At 33.3% G+C, this 12,904-nt stretch overlaps 1 pseudogene; it reads left to right on the top strand.

The window, feature by feature from the left end:
- The first annotated feature begins 12,238 nt into the window (after positions 1 to 12,238).
- On the top strand, positions 12,239 to 12,320 carry LOC120580392 (uncharacterized; annotated as a pseudogene).
- Positions 12,321 to 12,904: the final 584 nt, after the last annotated feature.

Below are 12,904 nucleotides of genomic sequence, written 5' to 3'. Positions count from 1 at the left end.
TTGTCCTCAAGCAAAAGGCATAAACATGGTAGCACAAGACATATTATCATATGACAATTTAATTAAAGCACATGTCTCCTCAAGGGCTTAAATTTCAAGCGTACACTAATCACAAACTCAAGCATTTCTTGTAAACCTTATTCAACCCAACAATCAAGTTTCAAGTGAGTGTGTGTGTAGTCCAACCCTTTTCTTGCTCCTGTATAAGATAGATATTATGAGGAAACATGTTCTAATCCTAGTACTAAACCAACCAAGAAAAACTCTTTCTTCATTTCATATAAGAGAGATGGGAGTATTTGCAATCTTTTTGATCTTTGCCATTTGCACATTTTTGGAATTTCAACATACTTCATTTAAGAAACAACACCTTCACGTAGGAAGTCGGAGGGCCTACCCCCTTCCCCAATCTAGATTCAGTGGTGCCCCTTAAAACATCATCTTCACGTAGGAAGTCGGAGGGCCTACCCCCTTCCCCAATCTAGATTCAATGATGCTTTTTAAAGTTTTTCAAGATAACATTACCTTCACGTAGGAAGTCGGAGGGCCTACCTCCTTCCCCAATCTAGATTCAATAATGCAACCTTGAAATTATTTTGGCTATTTGGCTTTTTATAAACTCCTTTATACTAACTTATACTACTTTTACTTTGAGAGTTTTTAAAGGTCAACGTACCACTAAAATTAAAACATATTTCCTTAAAATACCTATTCATACACTTACTCAAGGGAAGCAACTTATGTTTTTCTCATTGGAGAATTGTATTCACTTTGAAGCAAGATGTGGGTATATCAAGAAAACTTAAAATACAAGAGTTCACTTTCATGTACAAGAAATAACCAATTAAGAGGAGACAATAAAAAATTTATGTCATGATGTTTTTCAATAAAAACAAGCTACTTAACCATGTCTTTCACAATAAAACAGAACAAAATAATAAAGTTCAAGGGAGTTTGGAAACACTATGACTAAAGACACTTTATTAGGCTCCCCCCACACTTAGGAGAAGCATTGTCCTCAATGATTTAAAAGAAGAAGAAAAAAAAGAAGAAGATGATGAAGAAAGAAGAGAAGTAGAGAAGAGGAGAGGAAGAGGAGAGCTCACAATTTTATTGAAGTCCATAAGGTAGACCTTGGAGGTGAAGGTGTTGCATCATGTATCGGAACATTTGATTGTTTTATTCATTTATTTGAGTGCCCCTTAGGACACCGTTTCTTAGCCCGATCATTTCAACACCTTGTCTTTGTTGCTCAGTGCATGTTCTTTGAACTTCGGTTTGCATCCATGCCCACCGTTCATCATTATAGTTTCCACCGGCTACTTGTTAATGGTGCAAGTTTGCACCTACCTCCTCTTCATCACCACCATCATCACCATCATTGTGTACCTGTGGGTTAGTGCCAACATAAAAGTTTTCTACCGCCTTCGGATTAGTAATATCTGAATTAGGTAGAATAATCAAGAAATTAGCATTATTGACTCTCCACTCATATTGGGAATTGTGAGAAGGGCCATGGATTCTAAAAAAAACATGGTAGTGAGGGTTTCTAAGTATAGATAGTAGTTTCCCTCAATCCTATTTATCCCTTTGTTCACATTTACCTCAAATTTTCGAACAAGTGAAAGTGATGATTCCACCTACCACTATATCACCTTTATATCCGGTTTCTTTCTAGCAATTGAAACAAGATAATAAATCAAATAATAGCAAATGTTAACATGGTGGTTATAAAGTATAGCCTACAACATAAACAACTCAATAGTCCTCATCATTCCTATCTTTTTTCTACCCCATAAGGTGCAAGCAATAACCGTGTGAAGGTACCTAAGCACAGGGTTGTTAATTTATTCAACAGCCTGATCACATGTTCATCTATTTCTAGTCTATTCAAAGCATTAACATCAGGGTACCTGCAAGGAGAGATAGTTCTAGAGATTAGAGAATTATACCTATTTCTTTGCTCGGAATCCTTGAATTGGATCCCATGATTGCGGGCTGTTGATTGCTTCTTGCTTGCACCTCTTCCGGAGGCTTCAATATCCTCACCTTTCGTTTTTGATGCCATTGACCTTAGCTTGGTTTGGGTGTGGGTGGAGGTTAGGCTTGGACAAGGTTTATGTGGGAAGGGTTGGTTTAGTGATGGGTTTTGGTTTTAGTGAGGTTTATGAGTTGAATGGTGGAGATTGGTGAAGAATTTTTTTGGAATGGTGAATGGGGAGAGTGTTGGAATAAGCCCTAATAGCCAATCTATATTGATTGGTTTTGACTTTGTATCATGATATTGATATAAATATATATTGTGAATATATAATAACAAGGCATTTCTTTATTGATTTTGTTTTGTTTCAAAATAATAAAGTCCCTGGAATAGTTAGTCCGTTTAATGGAACATTAAGTATAACTTAATTGTGAGAGCCCATTAAACATAAGGAAACTATTCTCAAAGTATCTGTAGTCAAGCTTTATTGAGAAGTGGGATATTATTAAAGCATAGAGACTATTATGTAGGTAGACTGATGATCACATCTCACAGATCATGGATAAAGAGTTATCAAGTCTTCACATAGATATAAATATTAGGAGTAATATTTATATTGGATTGATCCGCCATGAGAATACTACATAGTAAAAGTTATGAAAAGTGTCATAAGATATTCTCATAGTGATAATGGTGTTTTCCACCCTTCGACCTGAAACCACTATGTACCCTAGATGTTGGAGTCGAGTGCTTTGTCACCATTCAAACTTTGTCCGTAACAGGATGACTATAAAGTTGGTTGATGGGTACTCCATGAATCATGTTAAGGGACATGAGTGACCTAGATGGAATTTGCCCCTCCTACATAACAGGAGAAATGTCTACGGGCCCAATATTGAACTAGACAAGGATGACACGGTCTATGCCTTATGTTCAATATAGACATGAGGGCAAAAGGGTAATTATACACATGATCATTATCACAGAAAGGTTTCGTCAGATCACATGACATTCTCGTCACTTGGGTAGCAGTGATGTGTTGCTAGATACCGCTCACTGTTTATAATATTAAATATGTGTAATATTATTGTCAACGTTACGGGAACCTATAGGGTCACACACAAAGGACAGATAGATGAGAGAAATAAATAAGTAAGACTTATTTATAAAATAATAAGTGAGACTTATTTATAAAATAATAAGTGAGACTTATTATTAATTAAATAATTAAATATGACTTCATTATTTAATTTACGAAAAATAGAGAAACGCGGTCCACCGTAAGGTACGGTGTATTTAAGTGTTGTCTTGCTGACCACACAAGTGATTCTATAAATAGAACCCTTGTGTTGAAGCATTACTGACTTTTTGTGAGTGCTTGACCTAATTCACAAAAGTTGTGAAACCCTAGCCGTCGCTCTCTAAACCTTGTTCTCTCTGAATCTCCATTGGAATTGGCTAGCACCGGTCATCGGAGAAGTTCTGTTCGTGTGGACTGAATAGAGGCATCGCTGCTTTGCTTTGCTCGTGATCAGAAAGATTTCTGCTACAGAGGTTCTGCTCTTCAAGAGGTAAACACATGAAAGTGTTTAAGTTTTCTGTTTGATTTGTGATTAATGATTTAATCATTTCTTACGCAAAAGGATTAAAATTTTGAAAAACCCCTCTTAAAATCCCTTCAGTGGTATCAGAGCTTCGGTTATGATTAAATCATTGAATTCGAATATGTTGTTTGCCTAAACATGATTGAATGATTTGTCATTTTATTTTATCGAACTGCAAATATGATTCTATCGATATTAATATTGCAATTTATGAATACGATTCAATTTGTAAATATGATATGCGTTCGTTCTTCTTTCCGCTGCAATTTGTTTTTGTTTCAAGTCTCAACGCAGCATAATCAACGATTGTATGGTTTCAAATTGTTTGAAATTATAGAAGAGTGATAATTTGTATGCTAATAGTGTTGTTTTCATATATGCTTGAACGATAATTATTGGTTTCACGCTTCAAGAGTTGGAGTAGGTGAATTTGATTCATTGAAATACATGTTCTCTTTCATTTGATTCTTGAATTGGCAAAAGCCTATTTTAATTTACGTCAATTCATTGTTGTGAGTTTTGATCGGAAACCGAAAACGAAACCGAAATCGAAATATGCGAATTATATTGAGGACCAAATGTTACATGTGATGTACTATGCATGTGTATGACATAGCTTTAGGAAATCTGATTTCCTTTATTTTTAATTAACGTAGAATACAAATCCTAATGATAATAATATTAAGTGTTAATATTTTATTATTTAAATAATAAGAATTAATTAAAATTGATTGATCAACATCATATATGTGATATATGATTCTGATACGACATCAGTATATGTGATATATTGATGATGTCATTCGTTCAATATGTTTTATGAAATTGATTGTGAATTTGTAGACAACTCGTGAGATTGAGCTTCGATATCCGAATATCTGATTCTGGTTAAGCATCAAAGATCCGGTTGTCCATACTGAACAAACAATTGTTAAGACTATTGATGTTTGATTGTCGTATTAGGGTACCTAACTATACAAGAGTTATATTATTATGGTTGATCAATTGTTTTCAAGAAGACTGTTGTGACTTTGAACAATTCGTGAGATTGAGCTTCGATATCCGAATCTGATGAAGCATCAAAGATCCGGTTGTTCATGCTAAACAAACAATCCTTGAAACTATTTATGTTTAATTAATTTATTTAATTGGAGAAAGGTAGTAAATTTAAAAGATCATGATTTTGAAAGAGTTTCAACATCAAATGTGACTTTTTGAATTTGGTAATAAATTATTTGCTTAATTTTAGCACTATAATTTGTTTTGGAAACAAATTGGTTGTCTAAATAAAGCAGATTTAATTATAATAATTGTTGAGTGTCAATATTACTATAATTAAGTAAATAAAAAAATTCTACCTTTTGGATTGTCTTTCAAAAGTAGTTTGAAAAGGTAATAAATGATCCTAATTTGTTTCTAATTTAAAAGGATCATGATTTTGAAAAAGTTTCAATATCATATATGATCTTTTGGATTTGATCCTAATATTTGCATATTTTAATTTTATTTATGACCCGATTGATTTTGAAAATAGTTTCAAAAGGAATATATATACATATATATGAATCAATTTTATATGACGTATATCTCGGTCAAAATATTATTTCCAAATTTTGACTAATTCTAAAATTGTTTAAATAATTATAAATAGTTATTATTATTTATTTTATGGTATATGGTTATGACCTTAGTTTTTGGCGTATGTATATGTATTTAAATATGACCTGCGTGTCATGGTTTATTTTATTTAAATACGGCCTGCTTGTCGTGATTTATTTTATTTAAATACGACCTGTGTGTCGTGATTTGCTTTTATTTATTTTATTTAAATGTTAAATAATGTAAATGCTCAAGTTGAAGAAAAGACAACGCCAAAAGATGATTTCGATGGAGAAATTTTTGACGCTTGCTCGTGGGTCAAAGAATTGTAATAAAGTAGTTTATTTAATTCTTACGCGTTAAGAGGTCATAACCATACTACCTAGTTTATTATTTTATATATGTGATGCATGAAATGTGTGTTTAGATTAGTGCATGTATATTTTAAATATTTTATATATACTTGCTATCTATAAACATGAATGTCATGTATAATATTAGATGTGTGTATAAGGTACACATGTCACTGAGATCAACTTAATTAAAATCCTTCAAATAGAATATGAAGTAAATTATTTTCCAAAGTATAACACACTTCAAGACTAATATCGAAATGTGTAGGTTTCGCCTCCGCGATGTGCACTTTCTATACTAGTAAGTTGTGGTGCGGTAATTCTATTTACCGATTGTTATTTTGGATCTAACTTAACGTAATTATTTTAATAAGATTAAAATATATATATATATATATATATATATATATATATATATATATATATATATATTTACTTCAAAAGAATATTAAGTTCATTGCTTTCCAAAGGATGACACCCTTCAAGACTAATATCAAAATGTGTAGGTTTCGCCTCCGTGAAGTGCACTTTCTATACTAGTAAGTTGCGGTGCGGTAATTCCATTTACCCGACTGTTATTCTTTGGGTCCAACTTAACTAAATTATTTTAATATGATTAAATAAATTTAGAAGCAATGTTTGGGAACATCTATATGATAGATTAGAGTAAAGAGTTATTCACTCAAATGATTTGAAAGTTGTATGAGATACAATTGGAAGGAGTTCCTACCTAAATAACCGAGTTTTGAGTACAGTCACCGTTGACTTAAAGCAAGGTGAAATATGGATTTCAATCCACTAGAAAATCTTCCAATGAGATTTTCCGATTCAAATGTTGAAGGTCATTTGCTTTGAGTAAAATAGTGGGAGCATATTTAATTAAAGACCTAATTAATTATGTTTTTATATCATGATATAATTTTATTTATTTTTGTATTTGAAATTTCTTCGGCACATACATTTTTTATTATACTGTTAAATGTTCTTATGAAGAACAAAATCTTCATAAAGAAGTTTCTGAATTGGTACAAAATTAAGAATTATTCTTAAGAATGAGAAAAACTGTTAATGTTATGTAAGAGTCAAAATAGAAGTAAGACTTCTTATTTGCCCATATAGTTATAGAAAGTTAAGTTTCTACTTCTGCATCATAAGTATATGATACTTGATGGTTAATCTCATATTTGTTGAAATATAGAGAGTTTTAAAGAAGCGGGACATTAACTATAAGCGAAGTCCACTTACGTCTAGAATGAGACAAATTATTTCATTGACATAGGAGCTATTGCTTGGACTTAAATTTAACTTAATATGGAACAAAATAATTGTTATTAAATTCCATATAAAATAGAAGCATTAAATCATAAATCTTGTATTGACAAGAGAATGATTGTATAGTTGAATAAAAAGACAAATGTTGTCCTATTATCCAAATAATGTTTTCTATACAAGTGTGCTAATCAAGTAATGGAATTGAGTTCCATGATCTTGATAAGTTGGTCTATAACTTATGAGAAAAGGATCAAATGAGTTTAGAACCTTTTGTATATCATTGGCATCACTGTTTAGTACAAACAAGTGTGATTCACATTTCCAAAATCCATGGATATGGACTATTGGACTCATTTGATTATATATCATTTGAAGGATGTGAGTCCCACCTTTCAAAATAGATTAGTATACCGGTCACCAACAAAGGTGAAAGGACACGTAATTTATTTGAGATTATATGCATATGAGATGTATATGGAGAACTAAACATATTTGCTAGATATTGTTTCTATTACTTCATCTAACAATACTAAATCATTTAGTAGATAAGAAAAGTGTATTTGACACTATTCATGAAAACTTTGAAATTGTTCAAAGATTTCAACAATGAAGTAAAAGGAATAAGTTTGAAAAGTATAAAGACTATACGAGTAAGTCGTGATGGTAAATGCTTGATTAATGAGTATAATGATTATTTATATCGTTTCATTTTTGACATGACTCGATCTAAAATAGTTTGATTATAACTCAAAGACTCTTGAAATTAATTAAATTACAGTTATTCTTCAACCACAACAAGTTCTAATTGAGTAATCATAAATGCACCATATTAGATATGGAGGTAAGAGTACCTATTTTTGATTTTATGATAATTTGAGGTTATATGGTTTACTAGATAAACTAAACTTCAAATTAAATGAATGTATACTTGTGGAGGTTCCCTTAGGAAACTAAAGGATACTATTTCTACATCTTCTTCCTTGACAAAAGTTGTTTGTCGCTAGTACTGGAGTATTCCTTTTCAAGGAGTATAACTTTGCAAGAGCTAGTGGGAGTGATGTAGAACTTGAATTAAGTCAAATACCACAAAATACATGTTTCTCTAAGAATGGAACATGAACTGATTCAACAAAGGATTGTTGGTAAATCGGTAGTTCGAGTAGCACATGATCTAGATGAGTCTGATATGTCATAACACTAGGATGAGAAACATGATTTTGTCATAACTCAACAAGGTGATATGATGCTCATGGAAGATGAGCACCTGACTTACTAGAAGTTCGCAAATGACCTGATTTTTGAGAAGTGGCTAGTTGCCATAGGATCTTATAAAGAATCCATGTACACAAACCATATATGGATATTGGTTATATCATCCAAATGAGTATGACTCATAAGATGAATGTGAGTTTTCTTGTAGAAAACTGACATGGATGGTATTATGAATACCTTTAAGATGTGATTGATTGTAGAAAGTTTCATGCAACTCATGATGCAAATCATGACGAAACTATTACATCATCGTAATACTTAAATCTAACGATCCCAATTTGTCATTGTTGTATAATACGAATTCTAGGAGATGGATAACGATGTTGCATTCTTTAATTATAATGACCTTATATATGTATTTGACATATATGTAGGGTTTCGTTAATCCAAAGGATACTAGAAAGGTAAATGTATTACAAAATTTATTTATTAGAGAAATCTTCTCGAAGTTAAATTTTTTATTTTATTAACAAAGTTTTATGAAAACTTTGATTAATAAAGAAATCTTGTGCACATAAGGAGATTAGTGAGAGCATTGAAATTAGTTTGGTGGAGTATGTAGATGACATACTAGTCACCAAAATAATTTATCTACACATGTAAGACATGGTTACAAAATTATTTTCAATACGTACCAAAATTGATTATAGTGTTCGACACTATAATACCTTCAAGAATATCCTTGGATGTCTTAAAAGACTATAGATTGTTTCTTGAACACAGATGAAAGAAACATTGTAAATGAGTTACAATGATGTTGACTTTCATATCAGTGTACAGTATATCCAGATCGTAATTTGGAATAAATGTTATGCTAGGATATCAACTATGAAATTTGTAAAAGTACAAGCTTCAAATAGTTGTTGTTTCTATTACAGATGTCAAATATATATGATTTGGATTGTTTAGCTCATAACTGAGTGAACACATGTGTTTCTTGCGTTGCGGATTCCATTGATCTCGTATGAGGTAAAACTGGTTTAAATCTTGCGAGCAATGAAAACTTGATCTCACCAATGATCCAAATGTATATTTTGACAATTCAATTTCTTTTCTATAGAAGATCGAAAATGAAAATTGAAAGAAGTATAACCTACCAACATAGGAAAAAGTTCCTTATCTGCTAGTATAGTATCTTGTCAAGAGTGTGCTTGATGCTAACACTTGACAAATAGATATTGAGTTAATATTTGATTGGCTTTTAGTGCTAGTGGGAGATTGTTGGAATAAGCCCTAATAGCCAATCTATATTGATTGGTTTTGGCTTTGTATCATGATATTGATATAAATATATATTGTGAATATATAATAACAAGGCATTTCTTTATTGATTTTGTTTTGTTTCAAAATAATAAAGTCCCTGGAATAGTTAGTCCGTTTAATGGAACATTAAGTATAACTTAATTGTGAGAGCCCATTAAACATAAGGAAACTATTCTCAAAGTATCTGTAGTCAAGCTTTATTGAGAAGTGGGATATCATTAAAGCATAGAGACTATTATGTAGGTAGACTGATGATCACATCTCACAGATCATGGATAAAGAGTTATCAAGTCTTCACATAGATATAAATTTTAGGAGTAATATTTATATTGGATTGATCCGCCATGAGAATACTACATAGTAAAAGTTATGAAAAGTGTCATAAGATATTCTCATAGTGATAGTGGTGTTTTCCACCCTTCGACCTGAAACCACTATGTACCCTAGATGTTGGAGTCGAGTGCTTTGTCACCATTCAAACTTTGTCCGTAACAGGATGACTATAAAGTTGGTTGATGGGTACTCCATGAATCATGTTGAGGGACATGAGTGACCTAGATGGAATTTGCCCCTCCTACATAACAGGAGAAATGTCTACGGGCCCAATATTGAACTAGACAAGGATGACACGGTCTATGCCTTATGTTCAATATAGACATGAGGGCAAAAGGGTAATTATACACATGATCATTATCACAGAAAGGTTTCGTCAGATCACATGACATTCTCGTCACTTGGGTAGCAGTGATGTGTTGCTAGTTACCGCTCACTGTTTATAATATTAAATATGTGATTTAATATTATTGTCAACGTTACGGGAACCTATAGGGTCACACACAAAGGACAGATAGATGAGAGAAATAAATAAGTAAGACTTATTTATAAAATAATAAGTGAGACTTATTTATAAAATAATAAGTGAGACTTATTATTAATTAAATAATTAAATATGACTTCATTATTTAATTTACGAAAAATAGAGAAACGCGGTCCACCGTAAGGTACGGTGTATTTAAGTGTTGTCTTGCTGACCACACAAGTGATTCTATAAATAGAACCCTTGTGTTGAAGCATTACTGACTTTTTGTGAGTGCTTGACCTAATTCACAAAAGTTGTGAAACCCTAGCCGTCGCTCTCTAAACCTTGTTCTCTCTGAATCTCTGTTGGAATTGGCTAGCACCGGTCATCGGAGAAGTTCTGTTCGTGTGGACTGAATAGAGGCATCGCTGCTTTGCTTTGCTCGTGATCAGAAAGATTTCTGCTACAGAGGTTCTGCTCTTCAAGAGGTAAACACATGAATCTTAAAGTGTTTAAGTTTCTGTTTGATTTGTGATTAATGATTTAATCAAGATCTGTTTCAATGGGATTTCTTCCGCAAAGAGGATTAAAATTTTGAAAAACCCCTCTTAAAATCCCTTCAGAGAGATATGGAGGTTTGAAGATTGATGTTATGGAGGTTGAGAGAGAGAAGTTGAAGGATGAGGGAAGTTTGTGTTTGAGAATGAAGGAAGAAGGAGAAAAGTGAAAAAAAAATGGTAAAAGAGGGTCTGGGACCATGGCACGGCCGTGCCACCATAGGCACGGGTCGTGCCAACTCTCTGGAAGTTGGTGGATGTTGGCTAGGTCACAGGCACGGCCGTGCCAAGCTTCTGGACGTGCAAGGCTCAATTTTCTTCATTTTTCGCATCATATTTGGACAAATACCTACAAAAAAAATTAAAACAACACAAAACAAAAATAAAAGCAATTAAACTCGTGGGTTGCCTCCCACGAAGCGCTCGTTTAAAGTCATTAGCTTGACAATCAAGAGGTTTCTCTACCCGATACCCAATCTTTCCCAAAGGGATAACGACGTCAACCTGGCATTCTCTCCCAAATCACACATGGCTTTCTCAATGCTTTCGGATCCTATGACACAAGTTATGGGAAAACTTTCTGGATTCTTAAGTTTAGATGGCAATTTGTGTGGAAGTATTTCAATAAAAAATTTAAATTGGTCATCTAACTTGGATTTGACAAAACCTTGTGTTAATTGATTTTTAGGCTCATGAGGTGGTGAAACAAATGGCTTTTCATTCTCTCCTATAGTTTTCTCACTTTGAGGCTCATCACTCCCTATCTCTCCCTCATTGTTTTTAATTTTCACAACGGGGTCCTCTAATTGGTTACCATCCCTAAGAGTAATAGAACTTATATGGCCTTTGGGGTTGGTTTTAGTTTGACCTGGAAAGATCCCGGTGGTTTGAGAGGAAGCAGTCACGTGTTGGGCCACTTGAGAGATTTGGGTTTCAAGTATCTTATTGTGAGTTGCTATGGAGTCTACCTTGGATGTGATTTTGGCAAGAGAGTCATTCAAAAATCCAGTTTGGTTTTTAAGCTCTTGGAGTTGCTTGGATTGATTTATAACATAATTGTCCATTAAAAGTTCCAAGCTGGATTTTTGAGGGACTCTTTGGTTGTTTGCATAACTGGGTGGTGTTGTTTGTTGTCCAAAAAGATTTTGAGGGGTTTGATAAAAAAAATTGGTTGTTTCTAAACCCTCGATTATATTGAGCATAGTTTACTTGCTCAGGACCTCTAACAACACTACTTAGTTGGCAATCAATGCCAATATGGCCAAATACACCACAAACTTCACAAGGAGGTGATACAGGAGCAGGTGTGACAACACTAGTATTCATTGTATCAAATTTTTGTGTCAGTGTGTCAACCTTAGCAGTTAGATGATCAAGGGAGGAAATTTTGTACATACCTGCCTCTTTTTTAGAGGGTGAAGAAGCAGTGATGACTCTCTCACTTGTCCACTGATAGTGGTTTTGTGCCATGCCCTCGATCAAATCATATGGTATACGAAAGACCATTATAAAAGGTGTGGATAATAAGCCACTTCTCTAAACCATGATGGGGGCAAAGCCTAAGCATTTCTTTGAAACGCTCCCACGCATCGTAAAGAGATTCACCATCTTTTTGAGTGTATTGAAAAAGCCTCGCCCTTAATTGAACGGTTTGAGAAACGGGAAAGAATTGGGCAAGGAAAGCTCGCCTCATTTGGTCCCATGAAGTGATAGAACCAATTGTCAATGAATGAAACCAAGCACTAGCTCTATCCCTTAAGAAAAAAGGAAAGAGGTGCAGCCTTACGGCCTCTTGGTTTGCCTTCAAAGTTCCACTGAGTCTTAGAAAAGTTGAAATATGAAAATTCGGATCCTCATTGGGTGATCCGAAAAATTGATTTTGCTGCACTAACGAAATAAGTGCAGGTTTTATTTCAAAATTTACCCTCAACCGTTGGGTACACAATAGCATCGTATGGCTCATCAGAAGATGTGATTGCATACTCTTTGAGAGCACGTTCCTCAACCATATCGTTATTATTATGTGTTTGTCATCTTCTTTTATGTAAGAATCTTTCGATCTCGGAAACGAATTCACCAAGACTTTTGTTTCTTCGCATAAAAGAATGAGAACCCAAGAAGTTAACGGTAAAAACTAAGAAATAAAAAAAGGAAGAAAGAATAAAAATAAAGATAAAGATTTTTTTTTTCTCAGTCTAATCGTT

This window comes from Medicago truncatula, chromosome 4 (assembly GCF_003473485.1).
Source record: "Medicago truncatula cultivar Jemalong A17 chromosome 4, MtrunA17r5.0-ANR, whole genome shotgun sequence".
Taxonomy (NCBI): Eukaryota; Viridiplantae; Streptophyta; class Magnoliopsida; order Fabales; family Fabaceae; genus Medicago; species Medicago truncatula.
Note: the sequence above shows the minus strand (reverse complement) of the source record. Positions and strands in the feature narration are given on the sequence as shown.